Here is a 15,320-nt window from a genome sequence, read left to right on the forward strand (position 1 = left end):
GGGTAGAAAATAAATCAAGAGATTGGCATATAAAAAAGGCAATACAATTCAATAAACGTGGCATGGGGGACTTCAATATGGGAAAATCAAGTTGGTAGTGGATCCCAAGAGAAGGAATTTGTGGAATGTCTGCCAGGTGGTTTTTTGGAGCAGCTTGTGACAGAGCCGACCAGGGAACACACAATTCTGGATTTTGTGTAATGAGGCTGACTTGATTAGGGAACTTAAGATGAAGGAACCCTTATGGAGCAGTGACCACAATATGATAGAATTTACCCTGCAGTTTGAGAGAGGGAACCTGCAATCAGAAGTAATAGTATTACAATTCAATAAGGGTAACGACAATGACATGAGGGAGGAGCTGGCCAGAGCTTATTTGAAAAGGAGCCAAGCAGGGAAGACAGTGGCATAGCAATGTCAGGAGTTTTTGGGGGTTATTCTGGAGGCACAGCAGAAATTCATCTCAAGGAGGAAGAAACATGCTAAGGAGAGGATGAGGCATCCATGGCTGACAAGGGACGTCAATGACAGAATAAAAGCAAAAGAAAAAACATACAAAGTGGGGAGGATTAGTGGGGAGGATTGTGAAGCTTTTAAAAGCGAGCAGAGGACAACCAAAAAAGCAATAAGAGGGAGACAATGAATTATGTATGGAAGCTATCAAGTAATATAAAAGATATCAAGAGATTTTTTTTCCAATATATAGAATGTAAGAGAGGCAAAAATAGACATTGAACCACTGAAAAATAAGGCTAGAGAAGTAGTAAGAGGAAATAAAGAAATGGCAGAGGAATTAAATCGTTACTTTGCATCACACTTCACGGTGGAAGGTGCCACTGGGATATAAGAAGTTCAGGTGAACCAAGGGACAGAAGTGAGTGTATCACCATCACTAAGGAGAAGTTTCTAGAGAAACTGAAAAATCTGAAGGTGGGTAAATTATCTGGACCAGATGAACTACATCCTAGGGTTCTAAAGGAGATTGATGAGGAGATTGTGGACGCATTGGTGGTGATCTTTCAGGTATTGCTGGAGGGAGGGAGGGTCACTTCGTCAAAGGGAGGTCATGTCTGACAAATCTGGTAGAATTCTTTAAGGAAGTAACAAGGAAGTTAGGTGAAGGAAACCCAGTGGACAGGATATATTTCTAGAAGACCTTTGACAAGGTGCCATATAGGAGGCTGTTAAATAAGTTAAGAGCCCAAAGTGTTAAGGGTAAGATACTGGCATTGATAGAGGATTGGCTGACTGACAGAAGGCAGAGAGTGAGGATCAAAGGGGTCTTTTTCAGGATGGCAGTTGATGACTAATGGTGTGCCTCAGGGGTCGGTGTTGGGACCACGACTTTTCATAATTTACATTAACGATTTGGATGAAGGAACTGAGGGTAATTGCGAAGGTTGCAGATGACACAAAGATATCCAGAGGGACAGGTAGTATTAAAGATGCAGGAGGGGGGGAGGTGTTCTGCAGAAGGACTTGGGCATGCTAGGAGAGTGGGCAAAGAAATGGCACAATGTGGAAAGGTGTGAGGTTATGCACTTTAGTAGGAGGAATGAAGCCTTAGAGCATTTTGTAGATGGGAAAAGGCTTAGGAAATCAGAAGGCTTAGGACCTAGGTGTCCTAGTTCAAGATTCTCTTAAGTTAATGTGCAGGTTCAGTCGGCAGTTAGGAAGGCAAATGCAATGTTAGCATTTGTGTCGAGAGGGCTAGAATACAAGAGCAGGATGTACTTCTGAGGCTATATAAGGCTCCAGTCAGAAGAATGTGCTGGCCTCGGAAAGGGTTCGGAGGAGGTGCACAAGAATGATCCCAGGAATTAAGAGCTTGTTGTATGAGAAATGGCTGCGGACTCTGGGTCTGTACTCGTTAGAGTTTAGAAGGATGAAGGAGGAATCTTATTGAAACTTACAGTATACTGAGGGGTCTGGATAGAGTGGATATAAAGAGGATTTTTCTGCTAGTAGGAAAAATTAGAACCCAGAGACACAGCCTCAGACCATTAAAAAACCTTTAAAACTGAGATGATGAGGAATTACTTCAGCCAAAGGTGGTGAATCTGTGGAACTCTTTGCCGCAGAAGGCTGTGGAGGCCATATTACCAAGTGTCTTCAACATTAATAAGGGGATCAGGGATTATGGGGAGAATGCAGGAGAATGGGGGATGAGAAACTTATCAGCCGTGATTGAATGGCGGAGCAGACTCAATGGGTCGAATGGTCCAATTCTGCACCTATGTCTTAGAACAAAGACAATTACAGCACAGGAACAGGCCCTTCGGCGCTCCCAGCCTGCGCCGATCCAGATCCTTTATCTAAACCTGTCTCCTATTTTCCAAGGTCTATTTCCCTGTGTTGCCGCCCGTTCATATACCTGTCTAGATGCTGCTTAAATGATGCTATCGTGCCTGCCTCTACCACCTCCGCTGGTAAAGCGTTCCAGGCACCCACCACCCTCTGTATAAAAAACTTTCCACGCACATCTCCCTTAAACTTTCCCCCTCTCACCTTGATATCGTGACCCCTTGTAACTGACACCCCACTCTTGGAAAAAGCTTGTTGCTATCCACCCTGTCCATACCTCTCATAATTTTGTATACCTCAATCAGGTCCCCCCTCAACCTCTGTCTTTCCAACGAAAACAATCCTAATCTACTCAACCTTTCTTCATAGCTAGCACCCTACATACCAGGCAACATCCTGGTGAACCTCCTCTGCACCCTCTCCAAAGCATCCACATCCTTCTGGTAATGTGGCGACCAGAAATGCACGCAGTATTCCAAATGTGGCCTAACCAAAGTCCTATACAACTGTAACACGACCTGCCTACTCTTGTACTCAATACCCCATCCGATGGAGGCAAGCATGCTGTATGCCTTCTTGACCACTCTATCAACCTGTGTTGCCACCTTCAGGGTACAATGGACCTGAACTCCCAGATCTCTCTGTACATCAATTTTACCCTGGACCCTTCCATTGACCATATAGTCCGCTCTTGAATTTGATTTTCCAAAATGCATCACCTCACATTTGCCTGGATTGAACTCCATCTGCCATTTCTCTGCCCAACTCTCCAATCTATCTATATTTTGTTGTATTCTCTGACAGTCCTCCTCGCTATCTGCAACTCCACCAATCTTAGTATCATCTGCAAACTTGCTAATCAGACCACCTATACCTTCCTCCAGGTCATTTATGTAGATCACAAACAACAGTGGTACGAGCACGGATCCCTGTGGAACACCACTAGTCACCGTTTTCCATTTTGAGACACTCCCTTCCACCACTACTCTCTGTCTCCTGTTGCCCAGCCAGTTCTTTATCCATCTAGCTAGTACACCCTGTACCCCATACGACTTCACTTTTGCCATCAACCTGCCATGGGAAACCTTATCAAACGCCTTACTAAAGTCCATGTATATGACATCTACAGCCCTTCCCTCGTCAATTAACTTTGTCACTTCCTCAAAGAATTCTATTAGGTTTGTAAGACATGACCTTCCTTGCACAAAACCATGCTGCCTATCACTGATAAGTCTATTTTCTTCCAGATGTGAATAGATCCTATCCCTCAGTATCTTCTCCAACAGTTTGCCTACCACTGACGTCAATGTCACAGATCTATAATTACCAGGATTATCCCTGCTACCCTTCTTAAACAAGGGGAAAACATTAGCAATTCTCCAGTCCTCCGGGACCTCACCCGTGCTCAAGGATGCTGCAAAAATATCTGTTAAGTCCCCAGCTATTTTGACCCTTGCTTCCCTCAGTAACCTGGGATAGATCCCATCCGGTCCTGGGGACTTGTCCACCTTAATGTCTTTTAGAATACCCAAAACTTCCCCTTTCCGTATGACAACTTGATCTAGAGTATTTAAACATCCATCCCTAGCCTCAACATCCGACGCAAAGTACTCATTAAGAATCTCACCCATTTCCTCTGAGTCCACGCATAAATTCCCTCTCTTGTCTTTGAGTGGGCCAATCCTTTCCCTAGTTACCCTCTTGCTCCTTACATACGAATAAAAGGCTTTGGGATTTTCCTTAAGCCTGTTAGCCAAAGATATTTCATGACCCCTTTTAGCCCTCTTTATTGCGCGTTTGAGATTTGTCCTACTTTCCCGATATTCCTCCAAAGCTTCATCAGTTTTGAGGTGCCTCGATCTTACATATGCTTCCTTTTTCATCTTAGCTAGTCTCACAATTTCACCCGTCATCCATGATTCCCTAATCTTGCCATTTCTATCTCTCATTTTCACAGGAACATGTCTGTCCTGCACTCTAATCAACCTTTCCTTAAAAGACTTCCACATTTCAAATGTGGATTTACCCTTAAACAGCTGCTCCCAATCCACATTCCCGAGCTCCTGCCGAATTTTGTTATAGTTGGCCTTTCCCCAATTTAGCACTCTTTCTTTCGGACCACTCTTGTCCTTGTCCATGAGTATTCTATAACTTACGGAATTGTGATCACTATTCCCAAAGTAATCTCCGACTGAAACATCAGCCATCTGGCCGGGATCATTCCCCAATACCAGGTCCAGTATGGCCCCTTCCCGAGTTGGACTATTTACATACTGCTCTACAAAACTCTCCTGGATGCTCCTTACAAACTCTGCTCAATCTACGCCTCCCATCACAACCACCTTATTGCTCCTACATTTTTCTATAATCTGTCTGCATATTTGTACCTCTACTTCATGCTCGCTTTTGGGAGGCCTGTAGTAAAGTCCCAATAATGTTACTGCACCCTTCCTATTTCTTAGCTCCACCCATATTGCCTCAGTGCTCAAATCCTCTATCGTGCCCTCCTTAATCACAGCTGTGATATCATCTCTGACGAGTAATGCAACTCCTCTACCCCTTCTACCTCCCTCTCTATCCCTCCTGAAGCATCTATACCCTGGGATATTCAGTTGCCAGTCGTGCCCTTCTCTCAACCAAGTCTCAGTAATACCAATAACATCATATTCCCAGGTACTGATCCAAGCCCTAAGTTCATCTACCTTACCTGCTCCACTTCTCGCATTAAAACAAATGCACGACAGACCACCTGTCCCTTTGCGTTCATCATCTCTTCCCTGTCGACTCTGCCCCTTAGTCACACGGAGTTTATTATCTTGTACCTTACCGGCTTTAGTTGCTGCTTCTTTACTGACCTCTAACTTCCTAATCTGGTTCCCATCCCCCTGCCACATTAGTTTAAAACCTCCCCAACAGTGTTAGCAAAAGCACCCCCTAGGACATTGGTTCCTGCCCAGGTGTAGACCATCCGGTTTGTAATGGTCCCACCACCCCCAGAATCGGTTCCAATGTCCCAAAAATCTGAACCCCTCCCTCCTGCACCATCTCTCAATCCACGTATTCATACTGACTATTCTTGAATTTCTACTCTGATTGTCCCGTGGCACTGTTAGCAATCCTGAGATTACTACCTTTGAGGTCCTACTTTTTAACTTATCTCCTAACTCCTTAAATTCTGATTGTAGGACCTCATCCTTTTTTTTTACCTATATCGTTGGTGCCTATATGCACCACGACAACTGGCTGTTCACCCTCCCCCTTTAGTATGTCCTGCAGCCGATCTGAGACATCCCTGACCCATGCATCCGGGAGGCAACATACCATTCGGGAGTCTCATTTTCGACCACAGAAACGCCTGTCTACTCCCCCTACAATTGAATCCCCTATGACTATCGCCCTGCCAGTCTTTTTCCAGCCCTTCTGTGCAGCAGAGCCAGCCATGGTGCCATAAGCCTGGCTACTACTGCCTTCCGCTGGTGAATCATCTCCCCCAACAGTATCCAAAACGGTATACCTGTTTTGGAGGGAGATGGCCGCAGGGGACACCTGCACTGCCTTCCTGCTCTTTCTCTGCCTTTTGGTCACCCATTTCCTGTCTCCCTCACCAATCCTAACCTGCGGTGTGACCAACTCACTGAACATGCTATCCACGACCTCCTCAGCATCGCGGATGCTCCAAAGTGAGTCCACCCGCAGCTCCAGAGCCGTCATGCGGTCTAACAGGAGCTGCAGCTGGACACACTTCGCGCACATGAAGGAGTCAGGGGCATCGGCCATGCCCCTGAACTCCCACATTGAGCATGAGAAACATAACACGGGTCTGGGATCTCCTGCCATTTTTACCCTTTACCTTAACTGACCACAAACTATACTATCAAATAATTAATAAGTGAAAGGAACAAAGATTTTACTTACCAATCACAATACTTACCAACACACGAAGATTTAAATTTCTCCCAGCTGCTGCTAATTGGAGCACTTTCCTTACCAGCCAATCAGATCTCTGCTTTGCTGTGATGTCACTCTTCCAGGTAAGTTTTTAAAGTTTTAAAGAAGTAAACTTACCTTCGCAAAGACCCCTCACCACTGCTCCCGCCGAGAATCTGAAGTCCGCTACTCCTTTTCAACACAGTCTTTTTTTTTGGTTCGAGGAGGAGGGAGGGTGGGAGACACTACACGTGTAGTGTCTCGGGTTTAGCCGCTGCCCAAATATATCAGTTCACTCACCTTCCCAGAGCGCAATTCGGCTCCTCCCACTCACTGCAAAACTGCAAGTTAAGTTTTTTTTAAAGTAGGGAATCCTACTTTAGTTTCAGCTCCTCCCAAGCACTGTGTCTTAATAACTTATAATTTTTTTCTGTATCCCCACCAATAACTCAATATCCTTCTAACTGGTCACCTTCTCTGCAACTCCATGCCCTAGTTACAAAACATCCTACACCACAACTCATCCAATATTGAAACGGATTTCATGGTATCGTTGGAATTTAGAAGGATGAGGGGGGGATCTTACAGAAACATATACAATTATGAAGGGAATAGATAGGATAGATGTGGTCAGGTTGTTTCCAGTGGTGGGTGAAAGCAGAACTAGGGGACATACCCTCAAAATAAGGGAAGTAGATTTAGGACTGTGATAGGGTTCTGAATCTATGGAATTCCTTGCCCAGTTAAGCAGTTGAGTCTCCTTCACTAAATGTTTTTAAGATAAAGACAGATAGTTTTTTGAAGAATAAAGGGATTAAGGGTTATGGTGTTCGGGCCGGAAAGTGGAACTGAGTCCACAAAAGATCAGGCATGATCTCATTGAATGGCGGAGCAGGCTCGAGGGGCCAGATGGCCTACTCCTGCTCCTAGTTCGTATGTTCACCAATAATTCAAAATAATTCTCTGGAATCGCTCCAATAAATGAATCTTCTCTGCTTCCTAATAGCTGATTGTCATTCCCTATATTCCTCCCTCCAATAACTGGCTACCTTACTCCTTATACGCTCTACCAACTTAATATCCTCATCTTCCGTTCTAATTATTAAATTCCCTTTTCTATATCAAGTTCGATAACTCAACATTTTCTGTACTCCAAACATTCACCAAATGTTGCTGTCTACAGCCCCTGCAAAAACCAAATATAAATCTCTGTATCCCATGCAATATCTTAATATCCTTCTCTATTACCTATCTTCGAACTGAATATCCTTCTCTGTACCCTGTCTTAGAACTGAATGTCCTTCTCTGGACTCTGACTTGGAAGTGAATATCCTTCTCTGTGTCCACTCCAATAGCTGAATATATATTTTTTATTTATCTCCTACAATAACTGCACATACAACACTGTATCATCTCCAGAACCTGAATATATGTATTGTTATCACATCCAATACCTTATTCTATTCTCCAAATACCCAACTATATTTCTCCTCAACCCGCTAACTGATCATTCCCCTTTATATCACAATAACCTTTCTCTTTTGCTCCACCAGTAACGGAATATCCTTTCTCCATATTTGACTTTTGAAGACCCAATGAAAGCAGAGTTTAGACCTGGGCACAGAGGGACAATGACCGGCTCCCTCAAAAGTAAGGCTGTCAGTTGATGTATTTTTGGACCTACAGAGAACCTGAATGAATGAATCTACTGTGAAACCATTACAGGCTGCAAACAGAGACCTGGAACTGAACGCTTACTTTGAAGGAAGGTCTGCTTAAAGACAACCATCTGAAACAAAGACTTGTTCCATTTACTTATTATTTTCATCCCTCTCTTTCCTTCTGTGTTTGTCTGGAGTGTGTGTGTGTATATGTGTACAGCGGGGGGGACGGGGGGGGGGGGGGGGGGGAGATTAAGTGGGAGATTAGGAATTAGATAATAGTTAACCTGTTGTATTTGCTGCATATTTCTTGCAAATAAAATGTAATTGTGTTGAAACTTACGGAACTGGTGACTGTAATTATTGGGAAGATAAGGGCCAAAGACTTTGGGTATTTTTCAAAGAATTATTGGTTAATTCAATTTTGTTGCAATTCCAGATCAAGGGGGAGGGTACTGAAATTGACCATGCTCTATCCCCGGATATGATGGGTGACTTAGCAGCACAGTGTTTACCACTGTTTCTTTACAGCTCCAGGGTCCCAGGTTCAATTCCTGGCTTGGGTTACTGTCTGTGCAGAATCTGCACGTTCTCTGCATATCTGCGTGGGTTTCCTCCAGGTTCTCCGGTTTCCTCCAACAGCCCAAAGACGTGCAGGTTAGATGTATTGGCCCTGCTAAATTGTCCTTAGTGTCCAAAAGGGTTAGGTTGGGTGATTGGGTTACATGGATAGGGTGGAGGTGTGGGCTTAAGTAGGGTGCTCTTTCCAAGGTGCTCTTTCCAAGGGGCGGTGCAGACTCGATGGGCCGAATGGCCTCCACCTGCACTATAAATTCTATAATTCACATACTGAAAATAATGTCATATACCAAACTTTGATTTGTGAAATCATTCAAAATTATCTGCCATTTCAGCTGCCAGTCTAGAAGTTTTAACCCTTTATCTGTCTACTTGAGTTTTCAGTAGTGCAGGAAGTGAATCTTTAAATTCATCCAAAATAACCATTTCTGTTAAAACTTCATGGGCGCGATTCTCCGACCTCACGCCGGTTTGGAGAATAGCGGGCCGCTTTTTCATGTGACTCCAGTCCGACGCGCTCTCGCTATTCTCCCAAACGCGAAAAATTTGTACATCGGTTTTCCCGCAGATAACCTCGTCAAACGCCCCGATACGGCCAAACAGCCGACTATCCGTTCCCCCCATAATTCTCCAGCCCGGATGGGCCAAAGCACCAATGTCGTGACGCCAGGTTATGATGATGGCTATCACACCTGCTTTTTAAAGTCATCAGCCAGTCGTGCTGGCTGACGAAAGGAGTGAGGAGGTGAGCGGACCGCCGGAGTCTGGGCAGACCGGGGAAGGCATCCCCGAGAAGGCATCGAACAGTGGTGGGGGAGGGGGGGAGGGAGGGGAGAGAGGGGGGATGGAGGAGAGGATGAGGAGGGGAGAGAGGGGGGAGGGGGGAGAGGGAGGGTGAGGAGGGGGAGGGGAGGGAGAGAGGGAGGGAGACGGAGAGAGGGAGAGTGAGGAGGGGGAGGGAGGTAGGAAGAGGATGGGGTGAGGGGGGAGGGAGAGGGAGGGAGGAAGTGACTCGTCCACCCCGGTTACAAAATGTCAGCCGCCCTGCCATGGCATGACGGTCATGAGGACACGGCCGCTGGTTGCCTTGTGGCTTACGGCCACAGGACACTGACGCACTGGTGAGGAGGACGTAGTTAACTGCCCGTTGGATGCAGAAAGTGACCAGGGGTTAGGCTGGCTGCGTATCAGCAGCGCGACCAGGCCACCGGGAAACACAGGTATCCCGTGGCATGCAGCTGCCGAGGTGTCCAATAACCTCCATCTAACATGTTGTTTCTCTGCCCCCCACCACCCTTCTGTAGGTTAGCAGAATGTCTGTGAACAGAACGGCTATGTTCTGCGCAGTGGTTGGGGCCGCTGCACTGCATTTGGAGATGCAGCAGCATCCACACCCACAACCCGCAGTGGATGCAGGGCCAGCTGCAGCAGCAGAGGGAAGGGCCGAGGAGTTGCCAGTCGTCGAGCAGCATGGGGGGGGAGGAGGAGGAGTGAGTGAGGATGCAGCCAGGGCCCCAGAGGCAACGACCGAGGCCGAAGGTGTAACATGCCCGGATCTCTTTCCAGACAATGCCAGACATCACCTGCAGTTGGAGACTCCGGTTGAGTAGAGAGACGGTGACACATATCTGTCACCTCGTGGCGCACCTTGCTGTGGTGCCAGCACAGAGGAGGAGGAGGAGGAGGAGGAGGAGAAGGTTGGTGGAGTGGCGGGCGCAGCACGCAGACAGGACCCGGCTGCTGGTGATGCCCAGACCCAGAGAGGACAGCGGGCACGCGACACCTTAGTGGCAGCCAGATTCACGCGTCGCGCGTGATGGCACCGCTGAACACCAACACTACCACCTGCATCGCCAGTCGCGCTGACGGTCAACACACAACTGCCACCTCGAAACCTCCTCCTCCCTCGGGGAGCCCGGTGGCCCCCGGGCCTCACTTTTGGACGGAGGTGCGAGCTGGGAGGTGCCCCGTCGCCCCACCGACACCTGGCGCTGCCAGTTCTGGAGGCCTGCAACGGTATCCACCAGGATCCGAAGGTTTGCAGAGACGGAGTCCAGGGAGTGAGACATTCCCGCCAGGGATTGTCGACCTCAATTTGTGAGTGCGCGATGCCGTCCAGCACGTGTGTCATGCGGTTGATGCTCTCCGCTCCTGACTGGTGGGACTGTGACATTTCCTGCTGAGACTGGGCCATGGCCTGGTGAGACTCGGCCAAGGCCCGCAGCGCGCCAGCAATGTCATGTTGGCTCTGGCGCATTGCTGCCTCTGAGAGGGCAGCCCTGTCCAGGGCCGAGGATGACTCATGCAAATGATGCCCAACGCCTTGCATAACCTGACCCATGGCCAAAACCGTTTAACCCATTGCCTCGACCGCGGATGCCACCCGTGTGGTGTCGGCCTGAGTGGCTGCCATGAGCGGCACCACTCCCTGCTCCTGGACGAGGTTCGACTCTTCTAACTGCGTCTGCAGCTGCTGGAAGATGGCCCTCATCCCGTCATTGTGTCCCTGGGTTTCGAGATGTATCGGCTGTGCGGGTGGGTCAAGTAAATCCAGGAACCCGGGAAACGTCTGGGAGCCAGCTAAATGCTGGGCTTGGGCTGCCCTCCGACAGTCCAGGCCCTCGGCTGCTCCGACCTCCACCTGCTGTACCGGCTCAGCTGTGTTGTGCGATCCAGATCGTGACCCGGGAGCCTCATCACTGAATTGCCCAACCGAGGTGAGTGTCTCTGGGATGGTGGATGGTGTGGGAGATAGCAGTGCTGCAAGCTCGAGGTCCTCGTCATACAAATGTCATCGGGGTCATCGGCCCACTGATGAGTGGCCGCAGGGCGTTCGCGGCCCATTTCTCCCTCTCCCTCTGTCACCGTCCTCTGCGCCTCCTGCTCCACAGAATCTGTTTGGGAGGATGGCACCCCTGACTGTCCTCCTGGCACCCTCTGGCGTGCGGCCCTGGGTGCGCTGGTGGTGGTGGTGGCAGGTGCCCGTCTTTGCCTGGACGCAGACGGCCCTGGTTGTTCGGCAGCACGTCTTTGGGAAGAGAATGAAACTGGTTACTTACAAACGCTCGGCCGGGCGTTGGATGGTCCAGTGGGCAGAGTGTGAAGGGACAGAGGATGGGGGGGGGGGGGGGGGGTCCAGTGGGCAGAGTGTGAAGGGACAGAGGATGGGGGTGGGGGGGTGTCCAGTGGGCAGAGTGTGAAGGGACAGAGGATGGGGGTGGGGGGGGTGTCCAGTGGTCAGAGTGTGAAGGGACAGAGGATGGGGGTGGGGGGGTGTCCTATGGTCAGAGTGTGAAGGGACAGAGGATGGGGGTGGGGGGGGTGTCCAGTGGTCAGAGTGTGAAGGGACAGAGGATGGGGGTGGGGGGGGGGTGTCCAGTGGGCAGAGTGTGAAGGGACAGAGGATGGGGTGTGGGAGGGTGTCCAGTGGGCAGAGTGTGAAGGGACAGATGGGGGGGGAGGGGGGGGTCCAGTAGGCAGAGTGTGAAGGGACAGAGGATGGGGGAGGGGGGGGGTGTTTGTCATGCAGGGTTGTCTCACTTGGTTCAGCACCTCCAACCTCGCATTGCGCGATCTCCCGGGTGGCAGATCCCCCAGCAAGGTCCAGTGTCCTCTGCTCATACGTGGTCAGGGGGCGAACCTCCTCCGATTCTGCTGTGCTCCCGGATATTGTGAGCGGTCTCGTCCTGTTTGGGTGGGCATAGATAGATCATCAATTTGGCAGATATCATCAGGGCATTCACATATTGGAGGTTGGGGGGGGTCAAGTTGTAACGAAACCATTGCATCTCTCCAGGGGGTCGCAGCGCTCGTGGGTCTGTGACTACTTGGTAAACCACCCTCCACTCACTCTGCCCCCCTCCCCCTCCCTCTCGTGCCAGGGCGGGAGGTGGGTGATTAAATACATGGGGGGGGGGGAGGATTGTTGTGACCCGGGGGCACCCTCTTGGCAGTTACCCTGGCAACCCTGGTGAGGTCGTGGAGCTTCTTCCTGCAATGCTCCCCAGACCGAGGGGTCTGCCTCACTGCACTCACGGAAGTGCCCACCTCACGCCAGGCCCGTCGCACTACGCTGGCAGGGTGGTGGTGCCATCTTCTAGGGCAGATGATGCTCCTCCTCCACTCCACCTCATCCAGGAGCGCTTCGATATCTGCCTCCGTGGCTCCAACATCTTTCTTCTCCCGTTGCTTTGCTCGCTCGCGCCTTTTGACGACGCAGAGCGGAGTCACGTGGGCGTCGTCGGGGTGTCGCAGGGTTATGGCGTCATTTTTCACGTGAGGTCCGCGGCCCCGGTCCTAGCCCATTTCCGGGGCGTGAATAGTTCGTGAGCGGGGCGTATCAGGCTTCGTGAAAGTCGGCCGATTTCACGACGGCCTTCACGATTTTCTGCGGGAGCGGAGAATTCCGCCCCATATATTAGCTTCTTATCCACCTAGCAACATTATTCTGTTTGATTCTGTTAAATTCTATATACGCCTGACCTGGGTCTTTCCTTAGATTCCTAAACATCTGTCTGTAGGCTCTGGCACCAGTTTATATGTACTTAATATTTCTCACCTGATCATAATCCTGAGATACCTCCTCTATAGGAGATGCAAACACTTCACTTGTTCTACCTACCAACTTCATTTGAACCAATAATACCCACATGGTCTTTGGCTAATTCAATTGTTTAGCCACTTTCTCAAATGAGATTTTAAAAAAGGCTTCTACATCTTCTCCATATATCCAGTCAAAACTTGGCATAAATATTATCTAAATATATTGCCATAAGGCTTTTGACGAAGAGGAGTTACTCCTCTTTCTAGTCTTTTCCTTTTACATTTATAATCTCTCAGATTATTAATATTTTCCAAAGTTCAAAATCTCTCTACCTGTCCTTTCCCTCCGCCATTGCCAAGGTCTCCTTTTCCTTTTCTTCTGCCTTTGCCTATCTTTCCATTTTCTATTCTTTCGCCATTGCCGCACTTTTCTTTTCATCCACTGTTAATCCTCCCATTTACACATCTAGTGTTCTCATTTCAATTGCCTTTTGAGAAACGCTTAGTTTTCCCTGCATTCCTAATTCTTTCATTTCTGATTGAATTTTAACTAATTACAATAATACAGATTATATCTCTGTCAAATTTAAATGCTGAGCTATTGCTTTACTTATCTCGACCTTCCTCACCCCTTCAGGTTCAGCCAACTGCAGCTTGTCCACCAATCCAATGGATGGAATTCTCCGTTTGAGAGATTAACTGCTGAAGCCGGGTCTGAATTGCAAGTGTTTGACGTGGACAAACGCAGTGCCGATCATGGAGCAATTCAGGTCCCGTTAATGGGCTAGTAACGGCGCCACAGAAAAGTGTCCAATTCCAAAGCATGCCTACCCTGATCTCAGCCAAGGTGATGGTACTGGTTGCTCTGGAGCATGCCTATCCCATTGATTGATTGGCTTGGGCCAGACGGTAGCGAGGGGGGGTGGTACGACCCGTGGCACTAAGTTCCCAGTGGGCAGTCAGTGGCGTGCGCAGACACATGGCTGCCTTGAATGCAGTGGCAGTCCGTGCCTGTGCCCGGCAACCCTGAACCGACGGCCCTCCTCCTAGCTGCCACCCGCTACTCCGTCCCGACCCTGGCAGATGACGCTGGCCAGTGGCACAACTATCAGCACACAATGGCAATATCGGACACATTTTGTACCCCTTCCCACACCCTCCGCATCCACAGCGCTTATTTCCCGATTTGAAATACCACAAATGAACCTCGCCATTGGTAATTTCTCCTGGCAGAGGCAGAGCATCGTGGAAGTCCCTGAAAATGTAGGGTCGGGCCCGTTAATGATATGCTAATAGCATTTACTGTACAATTTGTTTGTCCACGCTGGCATGCGGTGTAGACCACATTCATGTCTCTGTGAAATGGCATTCCATTTGGTGCCCAACGCCAATCTCCATTTTCCAGCTAACGCTGAATTCTCCGCCCAATCGTATTTCCCAAATCCAGCATCCGCTAACAGAAAATCCCACCCAATCTCTTTGTTTTAACCACTCTTTGCAACCGACTCTTCAACACCCAGGAAACAATTAACCACTGACAAGAGCACCAAATTCTATCTCTTAACCCTGGGAAAGATGTAAAACAGGAAAGTATACTTAACCCCAGGAGTGATGACTCATAACCAATAGGTTCTTTTATGTTTAAACAAACTTTAATTAAACGCAGATATTAATAACATCAAAGAAATAGCTCTACAATTAACAATGAAACAGTTCTTAAATAAAAGGAAGAACATGAACTTACTGTCTACGCCTACCACTAATTCCAAATAAGGAACCAAATACAGTTCAAATGCTGCTTATTATTCTGATCCTAGACCAGGACCCATCAGTGGCTAGGATACCAGACAGAAAGTCCAATGTTTAATTTAATGTGTAAGATTGTGAAAAAAGAATATTTAGCTCCAGGAGTGATTTAACGCACAGAAACGGATATGGAATATGTAAACATCCTTTATTACTGATAGAATATCACTAATTTTAGCATCACAAAGAAAAGAGTTTATAATTACCCATTAAACAATGCTCTAAAATATAATGAAACTCCCCTAACTGCTATCTTTATCTGCACTCAAATAACACCTATCTCTGGTGGAAATCCACGTTTCAATAGTGCGCAGATCCAGACATACTTGCAAACATTACATTAAGATCTTTTGAGAATGTTTTTTAAAAAATAATTTTTATTGGAATTGTTTACAGAAAATATGACAACAAACAATGAAATGCAACAAAATAACCCCATAATAACTGTAACACCCCCAAGACCATATCAACGCATGTATCACATCCCCCCTACCCCCCCCA

This window comes from Scyliorhinus canicula, chromosome 13 (assembly GCF_902713615.1).
Source record: "Scyliorhinus canicula chromosome 13, sScyCan1.1, whole genome shotgun sequence".
Lineage (NCBI taxonomy): Eukaryota > Metazoa > Chordata > Chondrichthyes > Carcharhiniformes > Scyliorhinidae > Scyliorhinus > Scyliorhinus canicula.